This window comes from Uranotaenia lowii, chromosome 3, assembly GCF_029784155.1.
Source record: "Uranotaenia lowii strain MFRU-FL chromosome 3, ASM2978415v1, whole genome shotgun sequence".
NCBI classification, from domain to species: Eukaryota; Metazoa; Arthropoda; class Insecta; order Diptera; family Culicidae; genus Uranotaenia; species Uranotaenia lowii.
In genome coordinates this window covers 346,456,928-346,479,727 of record NC_073693.1, presented here as the reverse complement: position 1 = coordinate 346,479,727, position 22,800 = coordinate 346,456,928, and the positions used below count along the sequence as shown (strand labels likewise).

The 22,800-nt window shown below is 35.5% G+C and overlaps 1 protein-coding gene across 4 annotated transcripts in view; it reads left to right on the top strand.

The window, feature by feature from the left end:
• Positions 1 to 22,800, top strand: part of LOC129754407 (inositol-trisphosphate 3-kinase A-like) — a 152,820-nt gene that overhangs the window by 88,049 nt on the left and 41,971 nt on the right. For 2 of the 4 annotated variants that reach the window (XM_055750469.1, XM_055750467.1), the window contains exon 1: positions 7,794 to 8,333. The exons of 1 other annotated variant lie outside the window; for it this stretch is intronic. The gene's annotated coding sequence lies outside the window, so the exon portion shown is untranslated. Of the gene's footprint in view, positions 1 to 7,793; positions 8,366 to 22,800 lie in introns of those variants that run through there. One more of the 4 variants, XM_055750468.1, reaches the window with a different exon arrangement.

Genomic DNA, 22,800 nt, shown 5'->3' with positions numbered 1-22,800 from the left:
AAAATATAAACTTTTTTTAGTGAAAAAATTGACTTCTACAAAGCTGCTGCTAACAGTTTTTAAGGCAACTTTACCAAAAACATGACGATTCGCGAGTTAATGCGAGTTAATTTTTTTTTGCATTTTGAAATGTTAGATTGTGTTGAAAATACCAGAACCAGACTTTTTATGAAATTAAAATGCACCCATTTTTTCTCAGGAAGCAAACTAGCACCTGGAGCAGATTTTCTATCGAAAACTTATACTTTTTTAATACTACTAGGATTGGGGTTACCAAAAACTCATTTACACTGCCGGTCAAAAGTTTGGGATCATCCCTTCAAAAACATGAAAATTTTGATCGGCCATTCCTCAGGCATCTGGCAACATATTGGAATTCTTTTGTTCTCATTCAAGAGATCGTGAACAAAACCTTCTTTGAATGTATTTGACAAAATGTTAATATTGAGTTTATATAACTTAAGTTTACCTTAAAGTTGGGACATTTTTCAAAAACCGAACTTCAAATTCAAACCCGATCATCTCACAGTGGGGTGGACCAAATTTCAAAATTCGAGTTGCATTTGAATCCTTTTTTCATACTTATTCAAATACATTTGTTTAATTTTGTGCAAAAATTTGCATTGTTCTACTAAATAGCTACTTAAGTCATCGTCAGAAAGTTTGCGATCAGTCTTCTAAAACATGCTCTTTTATTTCACGCATATCTCTGTTATCAAACAATGTTTTGTTTATCTGGTAAACTGATTTAAAAACTAATGAGTTGAACTTCCTTTATGGATATTTAGTTGAAATATTTTTGAGGACTAACTTCTTTAGAACTTGAGCTAAAGTTTGATCATTTTCTGACTTTCACCAAAAAGCCGGACCGTTAAATAATACGCAAATTTGTTTTGACCATAACTTAGTTGTCTTACAAGTTATTGTAGATCGGATTGGCTTATTTGATAGCTCGTTTGAAGTGTGTGTAAAACCACGATCTCAAGCCATTGGGCTCACTAGACATGGGAATCCTGTTTCTCAGTTTTTATGCATAGTTAGCTAGTGTAGAGCAAAGGCGGGAGCAATTCATGGGAGCTTTTCATCAACATGCCCTCTAGCCTAAAATTTCAACACCTATCAAGCTTTCTCCTATTGGCGCACTAATGCCTGTCTAACCACCTTTCTTTCATATTTCTATTAATAAAAATTATCTCTAGTTTTCTTTTCGTCGAGCATGCCACTTGAAATTATAATGATAAAGGATTTCATAAATTCATTGGAGATCTCAGATGATTTTTTTAATCGCCTGAAGAAAGTTACTAGCCGCCAAAATTCCAATAGTGTCATATTTGTGTCATATTTAGGAGACCATTATCATTTAAAAACAGCTTTTCCACCTAAATGCGTTATGTAGTAGGCCACGTTGGTTGAAGCACGAGGCAGACTGGCAAAACTTCGTAAATGTGTATTTCAGCAGGATACCACTAGATAGCAATCCATCCCTCGAAGAGATAACAGAAAGTATATATTGTTATTGCAGCACAGAATATTTAGGGTAACGTACTTATTTTGGACCGGGTACATATTTGGACCACCTTTTTCCAATATTTCTCTCATAAATCAAGTTTACCATGAAAATTGAAATGAAGTTAAAACTACTTTTTATGAAGCTGATAACGGAGAGAAAATTGAAAATAAAGTTATAATTTTTCACAGTTTGGCCGGATCAAACCCATTTCAGGAGGACGTGCCGTTATTGGATTTAACTTTCAAGAGGTTTTTTGCATAACTGTGATGAATTTAACAATTACAAACATGATAAAACACTTGAAAACTAGTTTGAAGGTCGAAGGACCAAAAAACCTTGTTGTGATAGTAATTTGGCCCATGTCGAAAATAGGTCCTACTTAATTCCTTAGAGACTTATTTTGGATCACTCAACATAATCTGTTAAATGTTCATGAACGTAATAAGACGTTTTACGTCGATATGAAAAGAATTTTGTTCACTATTTCGCTTACCTTTAGACGGGTACCACTGCAATAGGCGAAGAACCGAGCCAATCATTCCTTTAACGTACTTTTTGTGCTTTATGCTTTAAACCATGTTAATCTAATAATCCACATAAATGGCAACTGTTTGATAAGCAGCTGCCAAAAGCTACAGCTTGAAGTAGCTTAAAAACATTGAAAAACTGGACATGCACCAAGTTTTTATGAAGTCATTATTTTTAATGCTTCATGAAAAATTATTGACAGTTTGGTCGAAAAATTACCACTAATCAGGGTTGTTTTTCGAGAATAAAAATATGCTTGGTTAGATAGAACACGAAATATAAACCCCGTCTAAAGGAAGTGTCCGGTAAAAAAACAACAACAAATCGGCAAATATGTAACGAGTTTAATTTTTGTATCAGTAGAAATATGTCAGTTAATAATAGAACAATTTTCACAAAAAATATATTGACCTAAGACTATGAGATAACTAAAACTAAGAAAAAAATTTGTTGAAATGTAAATTGCAAGCAAAAAAGAAGTAAAAATCTAGTTTTTCAACCCCTGTAGTTATGCAATTTTTGAAGAAAAAAAAATTATAGAAAATTTACTCCAACAATACATTTTTTCGTAGAACAAAAATTGTTTAAATGAAAATGATGAACTTTTAATCTGGCTTTTAGATGGTTAAAAAGGTCGCATGTTTCTCGCACATTTTTATCTTTTGGAATCTGTTTATTCTACAGAACTGAAGCCAAACCAAATCCAATAAAATTTTGGAAGTCAAATGCATCAATTGATGTTGCGGAGTTGATGATGTCAGACTTTCTTAGCTTCATTCTTAACTTGGGTAGCCTGAAGGAGATTGCGTTCTAAAAATTCATTGATCCTAAAAATAAGTCAGCTGGCCAGTATGCAACGATGCAGAACAAATTTCGTCGAGATTGCAGTGTGTTGTCGGAATTTTCAAAATATTTGTAACACACTATATTTTTCTATTTTGACTCCATTCTTATCGAAAATTACTGTTTTAATGCATAAGAAGTTGTAGAAAAATAAACAGATGGTTGTAGTAAGAAATATTCAACGTACAAGTGTATCTAAATAGCGGCTGGGGAAAAGTTGAAAAAAGTTAGTTCAGGAATGAATTAACGTGAACAAACAAAACTTGACTACAAGGATAAGAAAGGAAAAGATTAACCAGAAGGTGGTCCGAAATAAAAGCCTGATGGTCCAAAATACTGAAATTTTGCTACATAGCAACAAACGACGATATGTTTCGATAGAGAAAGCCTCGATCTTCGTAAAGAACGGATAATGCAGTCAACAATTGTCACATGTCCTTTTTCAGAAAATAGCATAGCCACTTCCCAAAGCGCTCCAAAAATAGGTCCGTAACCCTATTATATCCCGTTCAAGTGGTCGTTTCTGTGATATCTCCGATGTGTTCCAAACTCTTGTCATCTCTAGACTGAAAGCTGCTCCTGAATATCCTTACTTTTTACAGTACTTCCTGTAACGCTTATTTGGTTTTGTGAGTTTCTCTTCTTATTCAGGGTGCCACAGTTCCATCCCATCCCCCAATTTAAATATTAAAAAAGGATTGTCATGTCCTGATAAATGCATAACGCACTGTAAATGAATTATTCCAATCACTCGTTTAAGATGAGATCTTCTATTGATCCGATCTATGTGTGATCGGGGTCGAGAGATTAATAATCGATCATTCTGATCTTGGCCGTGACTAGATATGGAGCCGATTTATACGCGTGTTTTATTCTCTGCCGGAAACTCTAATTTCATGTGTTTTAAAAAAAGTGTTTTATAATCATAAACGATAAGAGGACATAACAAAGATGAAAAAGAAATCTGCGCAAATTGCGTTTTTTATGAATGAAGAATTAGCGAATGTCTTAGGTGATTACCTTTTCAGCCGTATCCGATTCAAGCACCTCTATTCTTGCCTAATCCACCTAAACCGTCCAAATCGAAAAAAAACATTGTTAATAGAACGAAAGTTTTTACTAAATGAATTTTTCCTCGCTATTAACCGTAAGAAAGATAGATCAGTAGGCCAAGTTGTATTTGATTGTATCTGTGATTGAGTGAGCGAAAGAGATCAAGTTGTCTATTTTCGCGGAAAAGTCTCATATTGATATTTCAAATTTGCCGTAGACGACGACTTAAATCATTACCATCAATTTCAATTAAAAAGCCCCCATTTTAGGCATAACATTCACGAAAACTTTGATCTTATCGTGCTGTGCAGTACAGTGCATTCTGAGCTTATTCAAAAGTATCGGAGACTCGAAGCTGTTTTTACGGAATAAACACCATGTGTTGGAAAGGAATTGATTCATTGAAACCCGTAGCTTCTAGTACTAATGCAGGATAAGATTGCCGAAATCATAGAAATATCTGTATTATCACATTATTTTGAGCAAGATTTCGACACAGAATCTGTACCACAGATCACATAATTTTCAAAATTTTCACTGAATTCACAGTTTTCCGAAATTAAAAATATTTTGTACTTTCGACTTTTTATTTCTGACTCTAATTCATGAAAATATGAAAACACGTTAATGTAAATTGATTTTTTCCTATTAAAACTGTAAGTAGTTTTCAATTTGTTGATGTTTCACATGATTTCCCAATGAAACTTTACCAGAAATAGCATCTTAGAAATTCGTCACAGAATTTAAGGTTCAAATCACAGAATTCGAGAAGTTTTTTGTCAAATACCGTAAACTGGGGGAACTTTGATCACTTTTTTCCTCAATTTTTGAATATTTTGGATGGGGTTGCTCTTTCGTAATACCTTAAGATTTTAAGAGGAGTATAAAACATGATCATTGATTGCAGTAAATTCAAACGACATTGGTGGTTATAATTAAATGTTTGTTACAAAACCAGATATCGAGTTTCGGGGTAACTTTGACCACTACGTTTTTTAAGGTATCTCAACATCTTCAAAACTACTTGAATGGTGCCATTTAGCACAGAAGGCATAAACATTAATAAAAATATTTTTTTTAGGACTATAGACTGATTTGTTCAAGGTTTTTTTTTTACAAAAAAATTTATAATCAAAAGATGGACAATGTTACTGCATACATCTAGGGGTAAAAGTTAGAAACATTTCTCATTTTTGTTGGCCTCAAAAACAAATGATATTTTGCTTTCATGCGATTTCCTAGGTCCTCGCACTGTTTCCATGTTCTTTTCTTCTTCTAATTGAACCCTTTGATAGGGTTTTAGCCATTTTTACTATACGGGATTTTGCATGGAAAATCACCGTTTTTATTCAATATCCAAAAATTATCATCAAATGACCATGAAAGTATCACTTAAACTAAACCTCAACAAAGAAAAAAGTAGAACTTTCACATAAAACAACCCATTTGCTCCCAAATTCCTTAATTTGATCAGAAGAGATGTTTGTTTGTGAGCCTTCGAAAAACCAGATATTTTATGATTTTGAAATTACATTGTAAGTTATATAAAAAATCTTCTTATAAAAACCAAATTTAGTTTATTTGTAACCCAATTTATAGGCTTTCAAGCGTATTCAAAAATTTCCAGATATTTTTACTTTTTACTTAGTTAATGATTATTATCTGCAAAAATTTCATGTTGATCAAAGTTACCTCGGTGATCAAAGTTCCCCCAGTTTACGGTACACAGAATTGTTTACGGCAAACATGGTACGCGTTGCTTCGGATGCTCTTCGCAGAAGCCCTATTTAATCTTTACATTTACATTCAGAATGTGGTACTTTCGAAGTTTCGTCTTGTAGAACGACTAGCCAAAAATGCAGTGAGTCATTGACATACATACCTACTGGTAAATCTACACCGGCTTCTGATAGATCTTTGGAGCTCTCTCAACAGCTGACAGGAAATAGAAAACCTTCCTTGGCACGTTTAGAGACTGTTGGTTTTAGTCGGGGAATTGACCGATTCCTCAAATTGAATGGACGATTAGGAAGCAGTACAAATTTGGTGAAAATAATAGCAGAGCTGTTCAACTTTTCAAGAATAATTTGTAAGAAACATATGAGAATACCACTGTAATTTACACGGATGGGTCGATGTCAAGTGGTAAGGTTGGATTAGAAGTGAATAGTATGCTTTCCAGTTGAATAAGGAATGCTCTGTATTTTCGGCCGAAGCTATGGCTATTCTGTTCGCACAGACTAAGATCGCTGCTAATTCGAAGTACCACGCCGTTTTATAGGGTGCCCCATTATGTCTTAACACGATTTAAACACAATTTAGGAGCAAATAAAATTTGTATTTCACTTTTATGTTCTCTATGGTCATTTGTACAGTGATTCAGTTCAAAATTAGATTCCAGTCAATCGTAGGCCAGTGATCGAATTTTTGATTGAAAACTGATTATTGGCTTGGATTTGACAGACTGATTTGTGATGATTTTGGCCACTTTTTTCTAGTCCTTTGCTAAGTTTTCGATAGAATCCGTAGGATTAACATGTTTTCTCAGATACGATTTGGTAAGGGCTCAAAAAGTTTCATTTGGTCTTGCTTGAGGACAATTTGGCGGATTCTTCTCCTTCAGTACGACCTGGACTTTCCGGTCCAAAGTTTTGTCCACCGGACCCAGTTTTGAGCATGATTTTTTTTTTAAGCTGGTTTCTCTCCATACTTCCGAATCGCATTCTGGATCGCTCCAATGCTTTCTTCTTCCATTTTCGCTTCTGACTCAGCGAAATGTTGGGGTGGAAGAACATTTGAGCACGATATTTTTGCGCTTTTCCGGGAAATTGCTTCTTTTTTCACGAAAATTATGAAAACTGGGGCTTACGATATACAGTGTTTTAAGTTGAACTCTGCTGTTTAAACGTTATTCGGAATGAGCAAGATTATATCAAAAACGTACTTAGACACTATGGGACACCCTTTATTCTCGGATTCTTCTAGTTTCAGTCTGCTGTTGAATCCGGAGAATTATATCACTGTGACAACAAACCTCAGCCTTACAAAGGATACTATTTGTAGCTCACTTCACTTCACATTAGCAAGCTCAGTCCTGGTTTGTTAGCATTTGATTTGTCAGAGAGCAACCGGAGTTTAAGTGGGACACATTACCTAGCTTTCCTCTGTGATGAGAAATTTTGGTCTAAAAAGACCTTGTGATTTCTCATAAAGCTGCCGAATGAAAAATATAGTATCATACTTACCCTCAAGAGCGGATGAGAGTTGATGACAATGAACATTTCAATACTAGGAATATTTGGCTGATAATAGTTCAAAATTCCAAAAAAAAAAGTTTGATGTGTGGGCCACGGCTTTACCACAACAAAAAGTAAACAAGTGGATTTGAACTTATTGAACACTCGGTATGTTTATTTTAACACATGTTTGTTATGCTGCTTCAAAGCATATTTTCAGTGAGAATATATCAACTTAAATCCTCCGTCTGAAATCATTAGTTTTAATATCTCGCTCTCCCATAGCCTCCATTTGTACGGCGCCCTTGTCTGATGGGGCTCCACCAAAAGCCGGTTGCTCGCTAGCTGCTCCCACCTTTCAGCCAAATCGCGAGAGAGTTCAACCCACACAATACTTTCATATGTGAAGGTATCCCCTATATGAGCAAAATGATGACGACTTCACCTACTCCCTATAAACTTTTCAACGAAAAAAAAGGCGGACAGCTTTTCTCCCCGCCGCGCCGCCGCCCCGCCCCACACATGCACCATCACACATCATCGATGGGGGCATCGTCATCAAAGCCGAAGAGGCTCCAACCCGAATCGAACAATCATTTGGAGCCAGTCGCGTTTGACCGTGTCGGTTGTGCGGATCGCGGATTATTCGCGAGCGGCACGATTCGATTCCATCCGTTCGGGTTGTTTGTTATCATCTTGGTTCTGGTGCTGGTTTGTGGTCCCCCCAGAGTTTGAAGAGAACGTTGAGGAGGAGGGTGTGGTGGGATCATCACACATTATCAGTCAGACTCAGCTCAGCTTCAGTTGGGTGGGATGCAGCTTGATCAGTCGGTTCGGTGCAGCTTAGTCTAATTCGGTTACTCGATCGCATCAAACGTGTGTGTTCGGTTATTAAGCTTTGACGTTGTTGATAGTATCTATTATACAAGTAGATCATCCCGGCCGGAGTGATCTTCGCAGTGAATTCGAGTCAAAGTCTGCGCCCTTCTTGCGTTGTTGTGCCCCGTCTTTCCCGCGTGTGTATCTTCTGATGATGAAACCTGATTGATTGATTGCGCTCGGGGGGAAAAAGTCGTTTACGCATTTTTGGCCAACAGCTTCAGCGAGTTTTGGAGTTTTGGCTTTCACCGCGCGGTCCGGTCCAGACAAGTTTTTTTTTGGCGGTAGGCTCCCGAAAAGTGTTTTAAATTTAAAGGTTTTTATTTTTTTTTTCTTTTGCCCTGTTGTATTTTGGTGTTTCGCAAAACAACGACAATTCAGCAGCTCGCAGCATCAGTGAAGTGTGTAATCGGAGAGCTGCTCATCGAGAAACCAAACACATTGTGCAACACAACTGCTGCGAGGAACAACAGGAGAAGAAAAAAACCAGGCGGTGATCTTCACCTGGTCAAGCAGTAGCGCACTTCTAAGTGGGGGGACACAAAAACCCCCAAAACGTGCTTCAGTTTTTTTTCTGTCTTCTTCAAGATAAGAGGGAAACACCCAAGTTGAGTGATTGTGTGACGTCAAAAGCGAACCATTCGAAAATGTTCTGTTCTCAGAAGAATCTTCAAAAAATTAACCCACAACAAGCCCCTGGAAGGAAGATTTCCCGAAACAAAAATAAAACCGCTGAGATGTGTGCTAAATTGAAATGCAAATTTCCGACCGGGTCTCGTATGTATCATTTTTCAGAAATCCAGTCGACGACGCAATTTCGTCGTAGCCAGAAGTAGTAAGTTCTAAAGCGAAAAGGTGCTGGCGTGAATTAGTTAAGCTATTTAGCAGCAGCCGGTCGAACGGGGCAGATTTGTCGTTGTAATTGTTGCTGGCAATTATAAAGCTCTCATCTTTCGTTCGTTTTAAATTAAAACCACTGCTGCTGCCGGTTTACTTTCCACGAGTGTCGAGAGCAGTGGAATCACGTTTTTGTTTTGTGTCAATTCACCCACTTATTGCTGGCTCTAGTTATGATACTGACTGAGGTAAAGTCTGGCTGGGAAAAGATTGTAGCTGCAATTATCTTTGGAATTTTTCGGATGGTTTTCCATTGGGGTGGCTACATTTTATTTACTCACCCAAGAAAAAGCTATTTGCTCTCCTTAGCCCGCTAATTGTTCGGGCTGAGCGTATCGTTTTTTTATTTTACGATTCATACTGAGGGTTGACACAGTTTGTTTGGTTGACACAGCTTTTTTTACTTTTCGGCAAAAACTGAGAATTTTTTAAAAGAGTTGTAATCATGTAAGATAAAAACTCGTACTGGAACCAAACTATTGGTTTGAAGATAAGGCATGCGCAGTTCGATGAAATTTGCAAACCTATTCAATGCAAAATTCATGAGAGACCTAAAAAAAAGTTTTAATAACGATCATTCTAATGAAACAAAATTAATTACCTGCTCACTGGTCGGTGATTTAATCATACCAATTTGATGTTTGAGAGCTTTTTTTATTTCATTTCTGATTTCCAGCCCTGGCCTATGTGAATGCAATTTTTCTCATATACATGCTTGCTTATGCTTAGGCTTATGATACGTACACAGCCAGATCTCGTCAGCATCCTGGTGAATAATGAAAATACATTCACTATTCAGCTAATCTAGGCCGGGCCCACTGTGCAGTATTTGACGCAAAGACAACGGGAACATAGGGGAGAAAGAAACGTGGACAATATTACCGTTAGCTTAAATTTGTTGTGTTCCTTGGTGTGAATCCTGGGAAACTTCTTCGAACGGAAATGATATTTTTTTTCATAGAAGTCCAAAACTGTTCCGTAAATAGTGTTTCAATCATAAAGGAGAATTCATAAACGTTTTGATGAAGGATTGTATTTATATGCACCATCATCGCAAGTCTTTGAACTTGGATACAGCGCCACTACTCGCTCTTAAAAAGAAATGTTGAAATAAACAGAGAAAATCATTAATAACGTCAAGAAATCTTTTGAAATTTCGTTGGCAGTGTTAAAATTTCAAACAGCTTGGATTCCCAGCAACTTATTCCCACCATCACTATGTCTACCATTCTTCAATCAAACACGATAAAAACACAGGGGTGAGCAACCTTTTGAACCAACGGACCAATTTAAATTTTTAATCTTGTCGGCGGGCTTCACTTAAAATAACATTATTTTTAATAACTAGTAGAGCCACAGAGAACAGTCGTAAAAGCTATCTCACGAAATTTGTGTTAAAATTCCAATGACCTTTCCGAAACATTTTTTTTTTGCTGGGCCACCAGATGTCTCCAAACACACCAAAGAGAACCGTCAAAACAAAACTTAGAAAAAAATAAAAAAGTTTTGGTCAGGTCCTTTGCGTTACAAATTTGTCATGCTTATGCTTAAGCTTATGATACAAACACAGCCAGATCTTTTCAGCATCCCGGTGAGTAGTTAAAGTACATTTACTACTCATCTTTACTCGGCCGGGCACAGGGAGGAAGAAGCGTGGACAAATACGTTTCCATGATTATAAAATGTTTGAAGTGTTCACGTTGGAAGCACAGTTGCTAAAATTTGCTGTGCATCTTGATGGTGGCCCATGTGAATTCGTCCTTCTGTGAGTGGAAATAAGGTTCTCCTGCACAGAAATCCAAAAAATTGCAGTATAGATTGAATCAATTGATAAATTGCCATTTTGAAATTACTTGACTGAAAGTTTAATCAAACTACATGTTTCGGATTATTGTGCACCCTCATCTCTGGTCACCAACCTTGGATATAGCGCCTTTGCTCGCTCTTGAAAATAAATATTGGAAGAACAGAGAAAAATTAGTACCACCACAAAATCTTTTGGAATCAACTCTTCCAATAGATTTTGCGGAATAATTATGAAAGTACACATCCATGACTGACTCAGTATCTTAACAATTCCAATGTGTCTTAATAGATATGAATCATAACGAAGAAATTTATATCGTTTAATAACTTACCGCCAATTGAACTCTAGCAGTGAAAACTTTGGTAAATATCGGAAATTTTAAACCAGGAATATGATTTACAAAACGAGTACATAAACAAACTGTAGGGTTCCAAGGCACAACATAATTGGAAGAATTCCCTTATTTTACGACGATTTCTGACGTAATTCTTATGTGTATCTCATTTTTTACCAGCCATTTGTTATCGAATCATAATGGTAATTCTAACACAACGTTATAAACGGAACCCGAAAATGTTTCCAACATTGTACTTCCTTAATTGAAAAAGTAGGTTAAAATAGAAAAACAAACTTCTCTGCACTCCCCGCAAATTGCGGGGGATCACAATCTCTTTATAAATTAATAATCGGTATTTCAGAATTTTCAAATTTTGGACGCTTCTGAAAATTCTTAGGTAGACACTCCTTGATTGCAACATCAGTTCACAACAAATGAAGATGAAGGATAATGGAACAAACTCACCAATTGTTGAAGTAACATGTGTGTTTCCTCTCGTAGCGAATCATTCAACGATGTCACGAGGTTTCCAACGGAGAATCGGATCCAGCACAATCAATTAAACATGCAATTACTGATCACTATGCATTATCTACTTATTCCTGAAAAAATCCCAATTTTACAAAAAGAAACTACTTGAATTTCAAAAATTTAATTTTCACCACGACGGAACGAAAAAAACCAAGTGCGATACCAACAAACCATCGCCTACTTCTTCCTACGCAGTACTGCGTACTGAGAATGTTCTTTTTTGACTGGACATTGCCGATCCGTCATTTGACTCCGATAACCGTTCTCGAAGTGCAAAAACTTATTCCAAAGCTGTTAATTAATTTAACTGCCCCAGTAGTGGAAAAATAAAGGAAGTGAATTTTTGCCCAGCCAAAAGAAGCTCTTATAGAGTATTTCCTGAGATAGATTGTGGTAGGGTAACTTTTTGTTTTTGTTTTGAAAAATGTAACAATTCAATGCATTTTTTTTAAAGCTGCTTTAATGAAAATCATTAAAATACCTTCAAGTCTTAACTTGATATGAATTTACAATTAATTATACAAAGAATTTATATTCTCCTCATCAAAGTGCGCTTGCAAAACAACTAAAATTGCATTGCCAATTCTATTTCGTTACTATCTGGTCAATAAACATGTTTAATGTTGTTGTTATGTTTACCCTACCACGATATGCCGAGAAAATGTAAACATGAGAAATACTCTGTTCGTTAAGGAAGTGGGGAAATGCCTTATTGTATTTAACTAACAATAAATTGAAGTCGTCTATTTTTGGTGAGGCAATGGTTAAAAAATTTATGAGTTCATATACGACTACGCCTATTCGAAAACTGAGCACTTTAAAAGTGGATTTGTAACTTTGGAACAGCACAACAGATGGCAATTCTTCAAGCCAATTTTAAACATATTTTTTATGATAGCATTTAAAATTCTACACACTTTTCTGAAGATTTTTTGTTCGAGTTTGTACGTCTGTTCTCTGTGGTAGATTTTAACGTAATTTTTTTATAGCTACAAGTTTTTGGCAAAAACATATCTGAAAAGGGGAAGATAAAACTAATTCACATGTTTAAAAGCAGAAATTCAACACGACATTACCCGATATAAGATACATCACTTAATCTTTGTCATTTTTAAATTTTCTCAAATTTTTAATAGTACTTCTTGGCGAACATTCGTTCTTCTAAAATTCTTGTTAAAACCGATCGTATTATTCGTCAATTTAAAAAAATGTTCTGGAGCTTACCACAGTTATAGCTATGTACATAATTGTGTGAAAATCCAGGAAATCACCGTCTCCTTAGCGTTGGCCATCGCTAATTGACTTTCTATGATTATTCTCCACTTTTAAAATTTGTCCTTAAAGCCTATTTTTTTTTTCTTCAAACGGTTAAAAACCCCGTTTTTTATTTAAACTTTCTATTGGGTCATTGCATTGAGATGTTGAGTAGGGTTGTCAAAATAACAGAAAAATTTTCAATTTCACCTATTTTTAAACAACTATTTTCAAAACCACATTCTTGATTCTAGAATTTTTTATCCAGATTTTTATAATTTTTAATCTTATTTAGATATCATTGGGATAGGATTTTGAACGCTATATTATGACTTTGTTAATGTGAAAATCCAATTATAAGTAAAATAACTTAATTCATCAATGTGTGTTATATATTTTCTTTCAAATCTGAAAAAAGCAGCACAGATAATTGTCAAAGAACTTTTGAGTCGAATCACTGAATAGCAGATATCTATCATTTTTATCAAGAATTCTATAATTTTTGTCGGTAACTTTGATGCCGACTGATTCATGTCGAAAAAAAAACACAAGGTTTTAGTTTAAATTTGTTGCCAGTATTCAAATGCTAACAGAACAAGCCTTTTTGCCGAATTGGATCATGGATCATGGATGATCTTTATAAAACACTAGATGATCCCATACGAACTCCGTTTCGCTTTCAACTTGGAATCAAGGTTGCCGAAATAAATTCTGTGTTTTTGAAAAAAAAAATCTGACTTTCTGTGATTTTACCCAAAAAATCTGTGATTGATTTCTGTGATGCTATTTCCTTGAATTTCATAGAAAATCCATAATAACTTGTGTCTTTTTCACATTTTAGTTGGATAAAATCAATTACCATTACCAATCTTATCATACTTTTCTTATTCAAAGTAAGAATTCCAAATTTCATACAGTCATAAAAAATTATACTTTCGAAAATCCATTCAAAATTCAAAAATTCTGTGAAATCTGTAAAAATTTCAAAATTCTGTGTTCTGTGACACAGATTCTGTGATGAAAATTTGCTCAAAATTCTGTGAAATTGCAGATTTTTCTGTGATTTCGGCAACCTTGCTTGGAATACGTCATGAACAATTTGTATGAAAGTCAATTGCCAAGCATTTTCCAGTTGCACTTCTGAATTCATTGTTAAGTAATATGTGCAAAAATATTGGACGATCACTTTGTCTGTCGTCTGGTACTGAATTTGAAATCAGGAATCAATTGACCGTGCCAAAAAAAAAACTCCGCTAATGAATTTCGACTCAATCGTTGCATAACAACGCAATTATTGCCAAAAACCTAAACCACTTTCGGTGGCCTCTCATACAATCTTTGATATCCGAAATCGATTGCCCTTTCCTCAAAACTCCCGTGTGCAAATTTTCAAAGCAATCCATTGTATAATAACGTCAATATTGCTAAAAACAGTGAAAAATTAATTTATATGGACGACCCCTTTCGTCGACCCCTGGAAAAACATTTGACATCTGAAATCGATTGCCCGTCCCTTAAAACTACCGTGTGCAAATTTTCATCTCAATCCGATGTATAATAACGACGATATTGCAAAAATATTGAAAGGATAATATGGACGACCCCCTTTGCCGGCCCCTGACACTAAATTTAATACCTGAAATTCATTGCTCGTCTCTCTAAACTCTCGTGTACAGATGTTTGTCTGAATCCGATGTATAATAACGACAGTTTCGCATCAACAGTGAATAGTTAATATGAACGACCCCTTTGGCCGACCCCTGATTTTAGTTTGGATAAGTGAAATCAGTTGTCTGCCCCTAATAACTCCTATGTGCAAATTTTCATCCCAATCCGATGTATAAAAGCGTCAATTTCACTGAGATACTGAAAATTTAAAATGGACGACCCCTTTTGCCGGCCCCTTACACTGAATTTGATACCTCAAATCGATTGCACGTTACTCAAAACTATCGTGTACCAATTTTCATCTGAATACGATGTATAATAACGCCAATATCGCAAAAACAGCGAACAGTTAATATGGACGACCCCTTTGGCCGACCCCTTACACAAAATTTGACTCATGAAATCGATTGCTCGTCATTCAAAACACTCATGTGCAAATTTCCAACACGATCCGACGAAAAGTAACGTCAATATCGCGAAAACAATATTTGTCTTCTATGGACGACCCCCTTCAGAAGGGATCATCCGAAAATCTAAAAACATTTTTCATCCTTCCTGGTCCTAATGAGCATACATGCCAAATTTCAGAACTCTAGCTCCTAAGACGGCCGAGTCTATAGAGTACAAACAAACAAACAAACATACAGAAATTGCTTTTTATATATGTATATATAGAAGATTTCGGTTTCAAGATATTCATATTCAGCTAGAGAATCAAGTCACTCAAGGCAGGTATCAAGTCTCCGCACTCTCCCCTACTCATATTAAGACTTCAAAAAAGGACCATTGCGGCAATGGCATTGCCCATAATTGCAGGCTGACGGCCAGTGAGTTGTTGTTGTGTAATATATAACTGTGTGTAGCATTGATTGAGTAACGCTCTTATCATACAGTACCCACTCGGTGAAATTGCCCTTAAGTGAGTAGGTAGCGAGCTACTTACTATTTTCTATTTAGACCGTCGGAATTTGTTCGATTTAAGAGATGTGTAGTCCTTCAACTTTTTCTAAATTAATTCTCTTAGTTAAGCATTTGATTGATAACGAACGAAATCGCCACCTTGACGCGTAGTTGAAAAGATGCGACTCGACTTTTTTTTTCTTCGTTTATCATGCGTCGGCGTGTGAAAATCGGTACATTATTGAGCCGATTGACGCAAGTTTGCAATTCAAACTGTTATAGAGCAGCGAGCTGCTAATGGATCTCTCGGGGAGGTGTTATTGAGGCGAAACACCCCTCGCCGCACAACACTTTGTTTGTTTGGACTTTGAGTTCGATTTTTGTTACTGGTGTGCTCAAATGTTTAAATTGGGCAGGTGAAGCGACCTCATATCGATGTGAAAATTGTCGGTGGAAGATAACAGAAGCTATTTTTCTATCATCTTAAAGTTATTCGGGAATCTAAGTCAATTAAGCGTTAAAATCTTAATGAGCAATTTGGGTACAAATTCAAGACTATAAAATTCCATTGCTCTATTGAGTTGCGGAAGTTTGTTCAGGCTTATTTTCCAATATTTGTTTCCAAAGAATGGAATCTATTCTTAAAATCTATTTTTCGTACAAACATAAGAAAAGTAGAAAAATTGTTGAAATTCTTTCGTTGACGTCAAACACTGTGTTCAGTTTGCTCAAGCCCATGAGTGGCTCACCGTAAAAAGCTATGAAGGATCTTTGCTAAAAGCCTATTTGAACAACTGGGGCAGGTGTTGGATAAATTCCTGTAATCCCACACTTCTCACTCGGATAGCCATAGGTTCACTTCCAGACTTCCAGACACTACTTACTCTGGTGTGAACACCATTTGTTTCTGTGAAGTTGTCATCTTCGAGTGCGCATAAATCTGCCAATTGACACCCAAACAGGTAGATAATCAGCTTTCTTGTTAGTTGGGCTTTGACTTTTGTTGAAAATGAAGTTAATTTCTGATCTGTAGGTTGTAAAACCTTGATCCCGTAGGAGTTTTGTCTCGACGGTGCCAGCCAGCCATGTGGGGGTCGTTTTTAATGATATTCATGTACTATTTTTTACAGTCAATTTCCGGAACAACACTCATAGCCCGATGTCGACGGCGATGAAGACGCAACGCGTCAAGCTATTAAAAGTTCACAGAACTTCGGTGAATGATCTCGAGGTTGTTCCAACTAAATATACCGAGATTTGCGCATGGGCGTTTTTTGCTGGATGATAATGAAGTCCCTCGTAATATTTGCAAGTTGCAACTTGCAACAATATAGCAGCCATGATTTATGCAACGTTGCAGAAGATTAGGCGTCGGATGCCTTTAATGAAAACGTACTAAGTAGTAGGTAGGTGCTGATCTTTCTTAGAAGACCATAAATCAGTGAATCCCCTCTGAATCTATGAGTTCATGGGTAGGTGAAAAACTTCCGGGCAATATAATTTCTAAAAGGTACTGACGTTAATTTTAAATGAGATCGTGCAATAAACATTCAGGATAAATAGTCAGCCGGAATAAAATCTCACCAATTAATTATGCTAGTCATTATGCATTTTGACCTCAGAAGATCAATAATATTCTCAGATTTCGCCGATCATGTCAAATTTTTCCGCTAGCAGCCTCGTATATTTTTAATCATCTTCAAAACAAGATGGTATGTGAGGCATCAAATCATGGTAGAATGACAATTTTCCCAATTTCTATAATTTTGACTACAGGAATAAAAAAGATTAAAATCTAGGCCTCTTGGCATCTTAAATGTAGGTCAGCAGGTTTCACTGTAAAAAAGTGAAAACCAATATAAAAGTTTGAGAATAGTTTTGGTAACATTGTATGTGGTGTAAATTCATCAATCTTATCGAACAACTGAAAAACAACTGTGTGTCCTGTGTCTTTCAGTGAAATTCCATTATATTTTCAGGGCAAAAATACCCAGCTGGTGTTTGACCAGCTCTTTTAAAACGACATTAGGTTATAGGTGTTTGTTTGAAAATCACGCGTCTGATAGTATTTTTTTTATTGATCATTTCGTTAGTTGCTTAGGGGAAAATATGCTCCAAAAATTTCACTACGACAAACGGGGGACCAGGCGAACTTAATTATTTTTGAGGTTATTTCCCCCAAAACAGAAAAGTGTTTAGGAGAAGGTCAACAATATTACCACCAGTTTTTGAAGGGAATATTCCTATCAACATTTACAGCAAAGTAAAAAAGAAACATATTAAATTTGGTTTTCTGTTGTACACAGAACTCAATATACGGTTTCGAAGTACCACGAATAAGTGAATATGTGACAAAAAAAATTACCGCGGGAGAAAAACGGTGTTTTTTGAAGCTATAGAAGCAATAATAGATAAAGTGTTTTTTTATGCTCAAACTAGTACATAGAACTGCTCAATTCTTCTTCTTCTTATATCAACATGGCCAAAACATGAAGCATCCTGGAAAATAGGAGACTTCCGTCTTTCATTTTTCTTTTCAGCGTATTATCTGTTACATATTACCATGTATTGCAGATTCTACTACGGCCAGGCCAACCATGTGATAAAACTGCGAAAGATACAGAAGAGCGTGGTGTTCTCTGCCAAACGCTTCAAACGATATTTTGCTAGAATTTATGATTATTGATTGATTGGTAATGGTGGAAAACCTGTGACGGATTAGGGTTAAAGGAGCAATTTTAAAAAGATATGATCTCACCAAACTCCATTGAAAATTGAAAGGCTTCCGCCGGTGCTATCTCCTGATTTCACCTGATTCCAGACGTCTTGAAATTGGTTGAATTCACATGTTGGGGAAAGGTTTCCTAAATGGGTCTGTCGAGTTAAATTTGACGAAATGGCTGACAAGACAGCATATCTAAGCAATGCATTTTAAGGGTGATACGCTTTGAACATAAGGCAAGAACGAATTTTATTAATAAACCAACTCAAAAAAACATAATTTAAAATTCTTCAAGGTTTTGAAACCTTTTGATGTAATATTTGATGAATGAACCTTAGAAGTAAAACAAATTTAAGCTTTCATGATGGTTTCATAATGCGCCCATGATGTTTCTAAAATGCCGCTATCCTAAAATAAGTGGTTAAATAGAATAAATATGTGATTCTTATCATTAAAACTTCGAATTTACGCTCTAATTAACACCTGTAGAGAGAATTGAAGTTTTTCTTATAGATATATTGTCTCCATAATATGGCAACCCCAACTTTTGTTTTATTCTATAAAATAATAAAAGAAATAGTTTTTTTATAAAACTTCAGCATTGTCAAATGAAGGTTATCAGTTTCTTGTATTTCCAATGAAATTATACGGAAATATTGTCGAAAAAACATAAATTTTTCCTAAAACATAAATAGGCGCATTTAGCCCTCACGATTTGAGGCCTATTTTGATAATAGCGATAATTTCTCAAAAACTGAAGGAGATTTCAACATATAAATTACCCCAATGTATGGAAAACAGATGTCTGCTCATGTGTATATAGTTTTTGTACACATATTCGATGAAATATTTGATTCATTCAGTATTCTGCTTAATAGGCGCATATAGCCCGCTTCTCCCCTTCTCGATATCACTGTTCCCTCAATTTAAACCGCCTAATATCAACCGCCAATTGATAGCTCGCGTTTACCTTAGAACGTAAATAGTAGGCTCTGCCAAGATCTAAAAAAAAAAACAAATACGAGCCGAAAGAAAATGTTACTCAGACTTCCAGTTTGTTTTTTCCCGTTCGTCTACTTCGAGAAATCTACATGAGTATTTTCCGAGAACCAAAATTTTAACGGAAACACACTCATCGATTGATGCACAATCATAAGATCATTAATATCCCTCCAACCGAAACTTAACTAATTTGATTTTAAACATAAAATTCACGACGACCAGAAATAGAATTCCTTTTTTTATCACCAACGATTGATTTCCTTCTCGCACGATTCGCCACGCACAACAAAACACCAAATTCAGAAATGAAAAGCATCAATTCAATTATTTGGATGCATTTCAATCACTTGTTTGTAATATATATCTTTCTAAACAGAAGTCTCAAAACATTCAAAGTTCACCAAAAGTGATATCCGCGTAAATGTTAACGGGAAAAAACACGACGTTAGCACGGCTTGCTGCGACCTTCCTACATAGAACTTCTTCAATTAACAACTTTTTTACTTTCATGGTAGAATTTTTCGGTCCTTTGTTTCGTCAAAACTTTTCGAACTACATAGGTACATATTTAACATCCGCGTACACGGGAAAACCAAGTTCTTGCCCTGTATTCTTTATCAAAATTACAAATATTTGAAAAAAGTATACAAAAATTAATAAATAAAAAACTTCTACAAATTCACAAAAATTACAAAAAACTACAATAATTTACCAAAACAATAACAAAATTGAATTTGCAAAATAAATTCGTGAAAAAAATTCAAATTTCATACGCTAAAGAAATTTAAAAATAATCAAGTATTATGTGTGATCCGCATTTTGGAATTTATTTTTTTTAATCACTAACATTTCCAACAAGAATTGGCATTCTGTGCTTGAACTCCTCGATTTTTTGCTATGCGTAACTCCGTTTTTCCCGGATTTTTTTCAAAAACATGTCTCATGGCAATTTCTGTAATATCCAGGAATGGTTTTTGTTTAAAAAAGAGGGAAGTCATAAGCAATTTTTCAAAAAGCATTGACTGCAATTTTTCTTATCAAATTTTTTTTTAATAATTTTGTTAAGTTTTAAATTGTTAAGCTAAAAAATATTATTTCAATTGCTCGATTGAATTGAATGGTTTGACCGTATTTTCCATGCATTCAGATAAAATTACCCGTCCTGAGGGGATAACCCTGGCTTATCTATCTATGTAAATTAGGGTGGCAATTTTGGGAAAAAAATCATGTTCGAATTTTTCAAACCGACCCATAAAACTGACCTGTGCAAGTTTTTCATGTTCCAGGATGCTTACATGTTTCGGTCATGTTGATGTTAGAAAAAGAAGAAGAAGATTTGAAATACTTTTGCTTAGAATGGAATGTAAAATTGGGAAGAAGGATAGAGGAAAAAATAGACAACAACTTTTGCTTGGAATGGAATTTTTTGGAGCATATGAATTTGGAATTACATACAATTGTCAGAAAATACAAAAGACTGTCAGCTGCTTTTTTCCAAAATAGTATGATAAATACAAGAAAATGTGATCCAGTCTCCCCGTTATCCCCTACAAATCAAGTTTTGTCCCCTCATCTCGACGATCACGGCAAAAGACCACGGACTTCGAAGTCCACTTTTTTTGCGTGCCGGTTCCTTGTTCGATGATGATGATTATGGCAAATATGGTTGGCTGACTTTCTTTCCTACTCTTTTAAGTTAGAGAGTTTACATCAGTTCTAGTCACTTTTGTTGGGAGATCAATTCATCGTAACAGCTATGATTTTCAAAGAAAAAGGGCGTGTTGAGTCGTGTTAATTTGACCTGTTTTATGAATTTTGATTTTGATTTAATTGGAACAAATTGAAGATTTATGGAATTCAAAAAAAATATATATATAAGAGATGAAAACAACGAAAGAGCATAATATATGGGGAAAGTTTTTTCTAAAAGTAATCTTTTTCAGGATAAATTTTCTCATAATCTTTTATTCCTTTCAACTCCTATAATACAAAATTAATCCTACTGTGAATATTGCTCATAAAAAATTAAATAGGATACACAAAATAAGCTAGACACAATAGAAATAACTTTGAAATTTTGGAAAACATTATGAACAAATAAAAGTATGTTTGACATAAAAAAGCAAAAAAATGCTGGATAAACAAAATGGAAACAAGAACCAAGAGTGAGCGAACTTTTTTGTTTTTTATCACATCGACCATGATCGGACATCAACGAATTCCAACGATGGTTGCTAACAGTTCATTTAGATCTGTCTTATTAGCCAAACAGAGACAAAATGATGTGAATCTCAAAGTGCAACTTAAACACAGGCCACCTCGCCAATTTCCAGCTAATCAAGAGCTGTTAAATTTTTCCAAAACGGAAACTTGTCCACTTGTATGCAAGTGTCGCCCGATTTGCACCGAGCGAGTACCGGACAAATTAACTGAATCCGAATGACTGGTGGTAATCAGCTGCAAATGACGCCAATAACGGCGTACGTCGTTGTCCCATTAATAGGCAAACCGTCTCCGGACGAGATGATAAATCATTCGTCACTCTCTTTTTTTTCATTCAAAAGGTGGATCCTACATTTCCGAAAGACAGTCAGCCAGCAATAAGTGGAAGCTGATTTCTGATTTATGGCTTGTTCGAACCCATCCGTTAACATCCGTTTGAGCTCTTACTTTGCAATCCAGCCTTTTTTTTTCAACGGTCGCCATACAGCTGATATGACATATCAATCATGTTTTTCACCTGCCCATGTCCAATGTTCATGCATGCATACGACAAACATTCATAGGGTGCGACAAACTTGAAGCGCGAAAAGTTATGGCGGGAAAAAATAAGCGTAAACACAACACCACTAAGTATTGCTGCAGCCGGGAAATTATTCCTCGTCGATCGATTGAGGCAGCGAGCGCTTCGAAGGTATTTAATTATAGCGAATTAAATACCATTTAGCTGTGGATTTGGTTTCGAAGTCGTCGTCGTCGTCGTCGTCCCGACTTGTGCTTTTATGGATATCCACCTGGAACAATACTGCGTGGAATCAGCAGTGTATATGTACATTAGGGTGGCCCTTACGTGAACCAAATTTATAAAAATGTACTTTCATTTAGTTATAATGTCTGGAGAATCGATTCAAACGCTGCACAAGCTTACGAACGAAGATATAGTGCCTTTTTAACCCCTAATTCCACTTTATTTTGAAAACAATCCAGAAAAAACACCTAAATATTTGGACTAGAAAAATTATGAACTAAATGAGACATATCTTGTGTGAATTTTTCCGAAAAATCGAATGAAGGCTCTTTGAGCCACCGACCGCACGCATCGGAAAATAGAGTTATAACTGTTTTATCCTCAATTTTCCTACATTTTTCAATTTATTTAGAAAAAAGTATGTTTGGACTAAAAAATTTTAAACTAAATTATTAAATTTTACTTCAATTTTCGTTTGTTCCGAATCACCAGAAAACGAATGTAAATTTATATTTCAAATAGAAATAGAATTTGAAGCTTTAGACATAAGAATCAGTGCACAGAATTAGAATACATCAAGTAAAACACCAGATGAAAAAGGGATTAAAACCGAATCCCAAAGAAATCAGACCAATCAGAGATTAATCACGATTTAAAATTGTTCA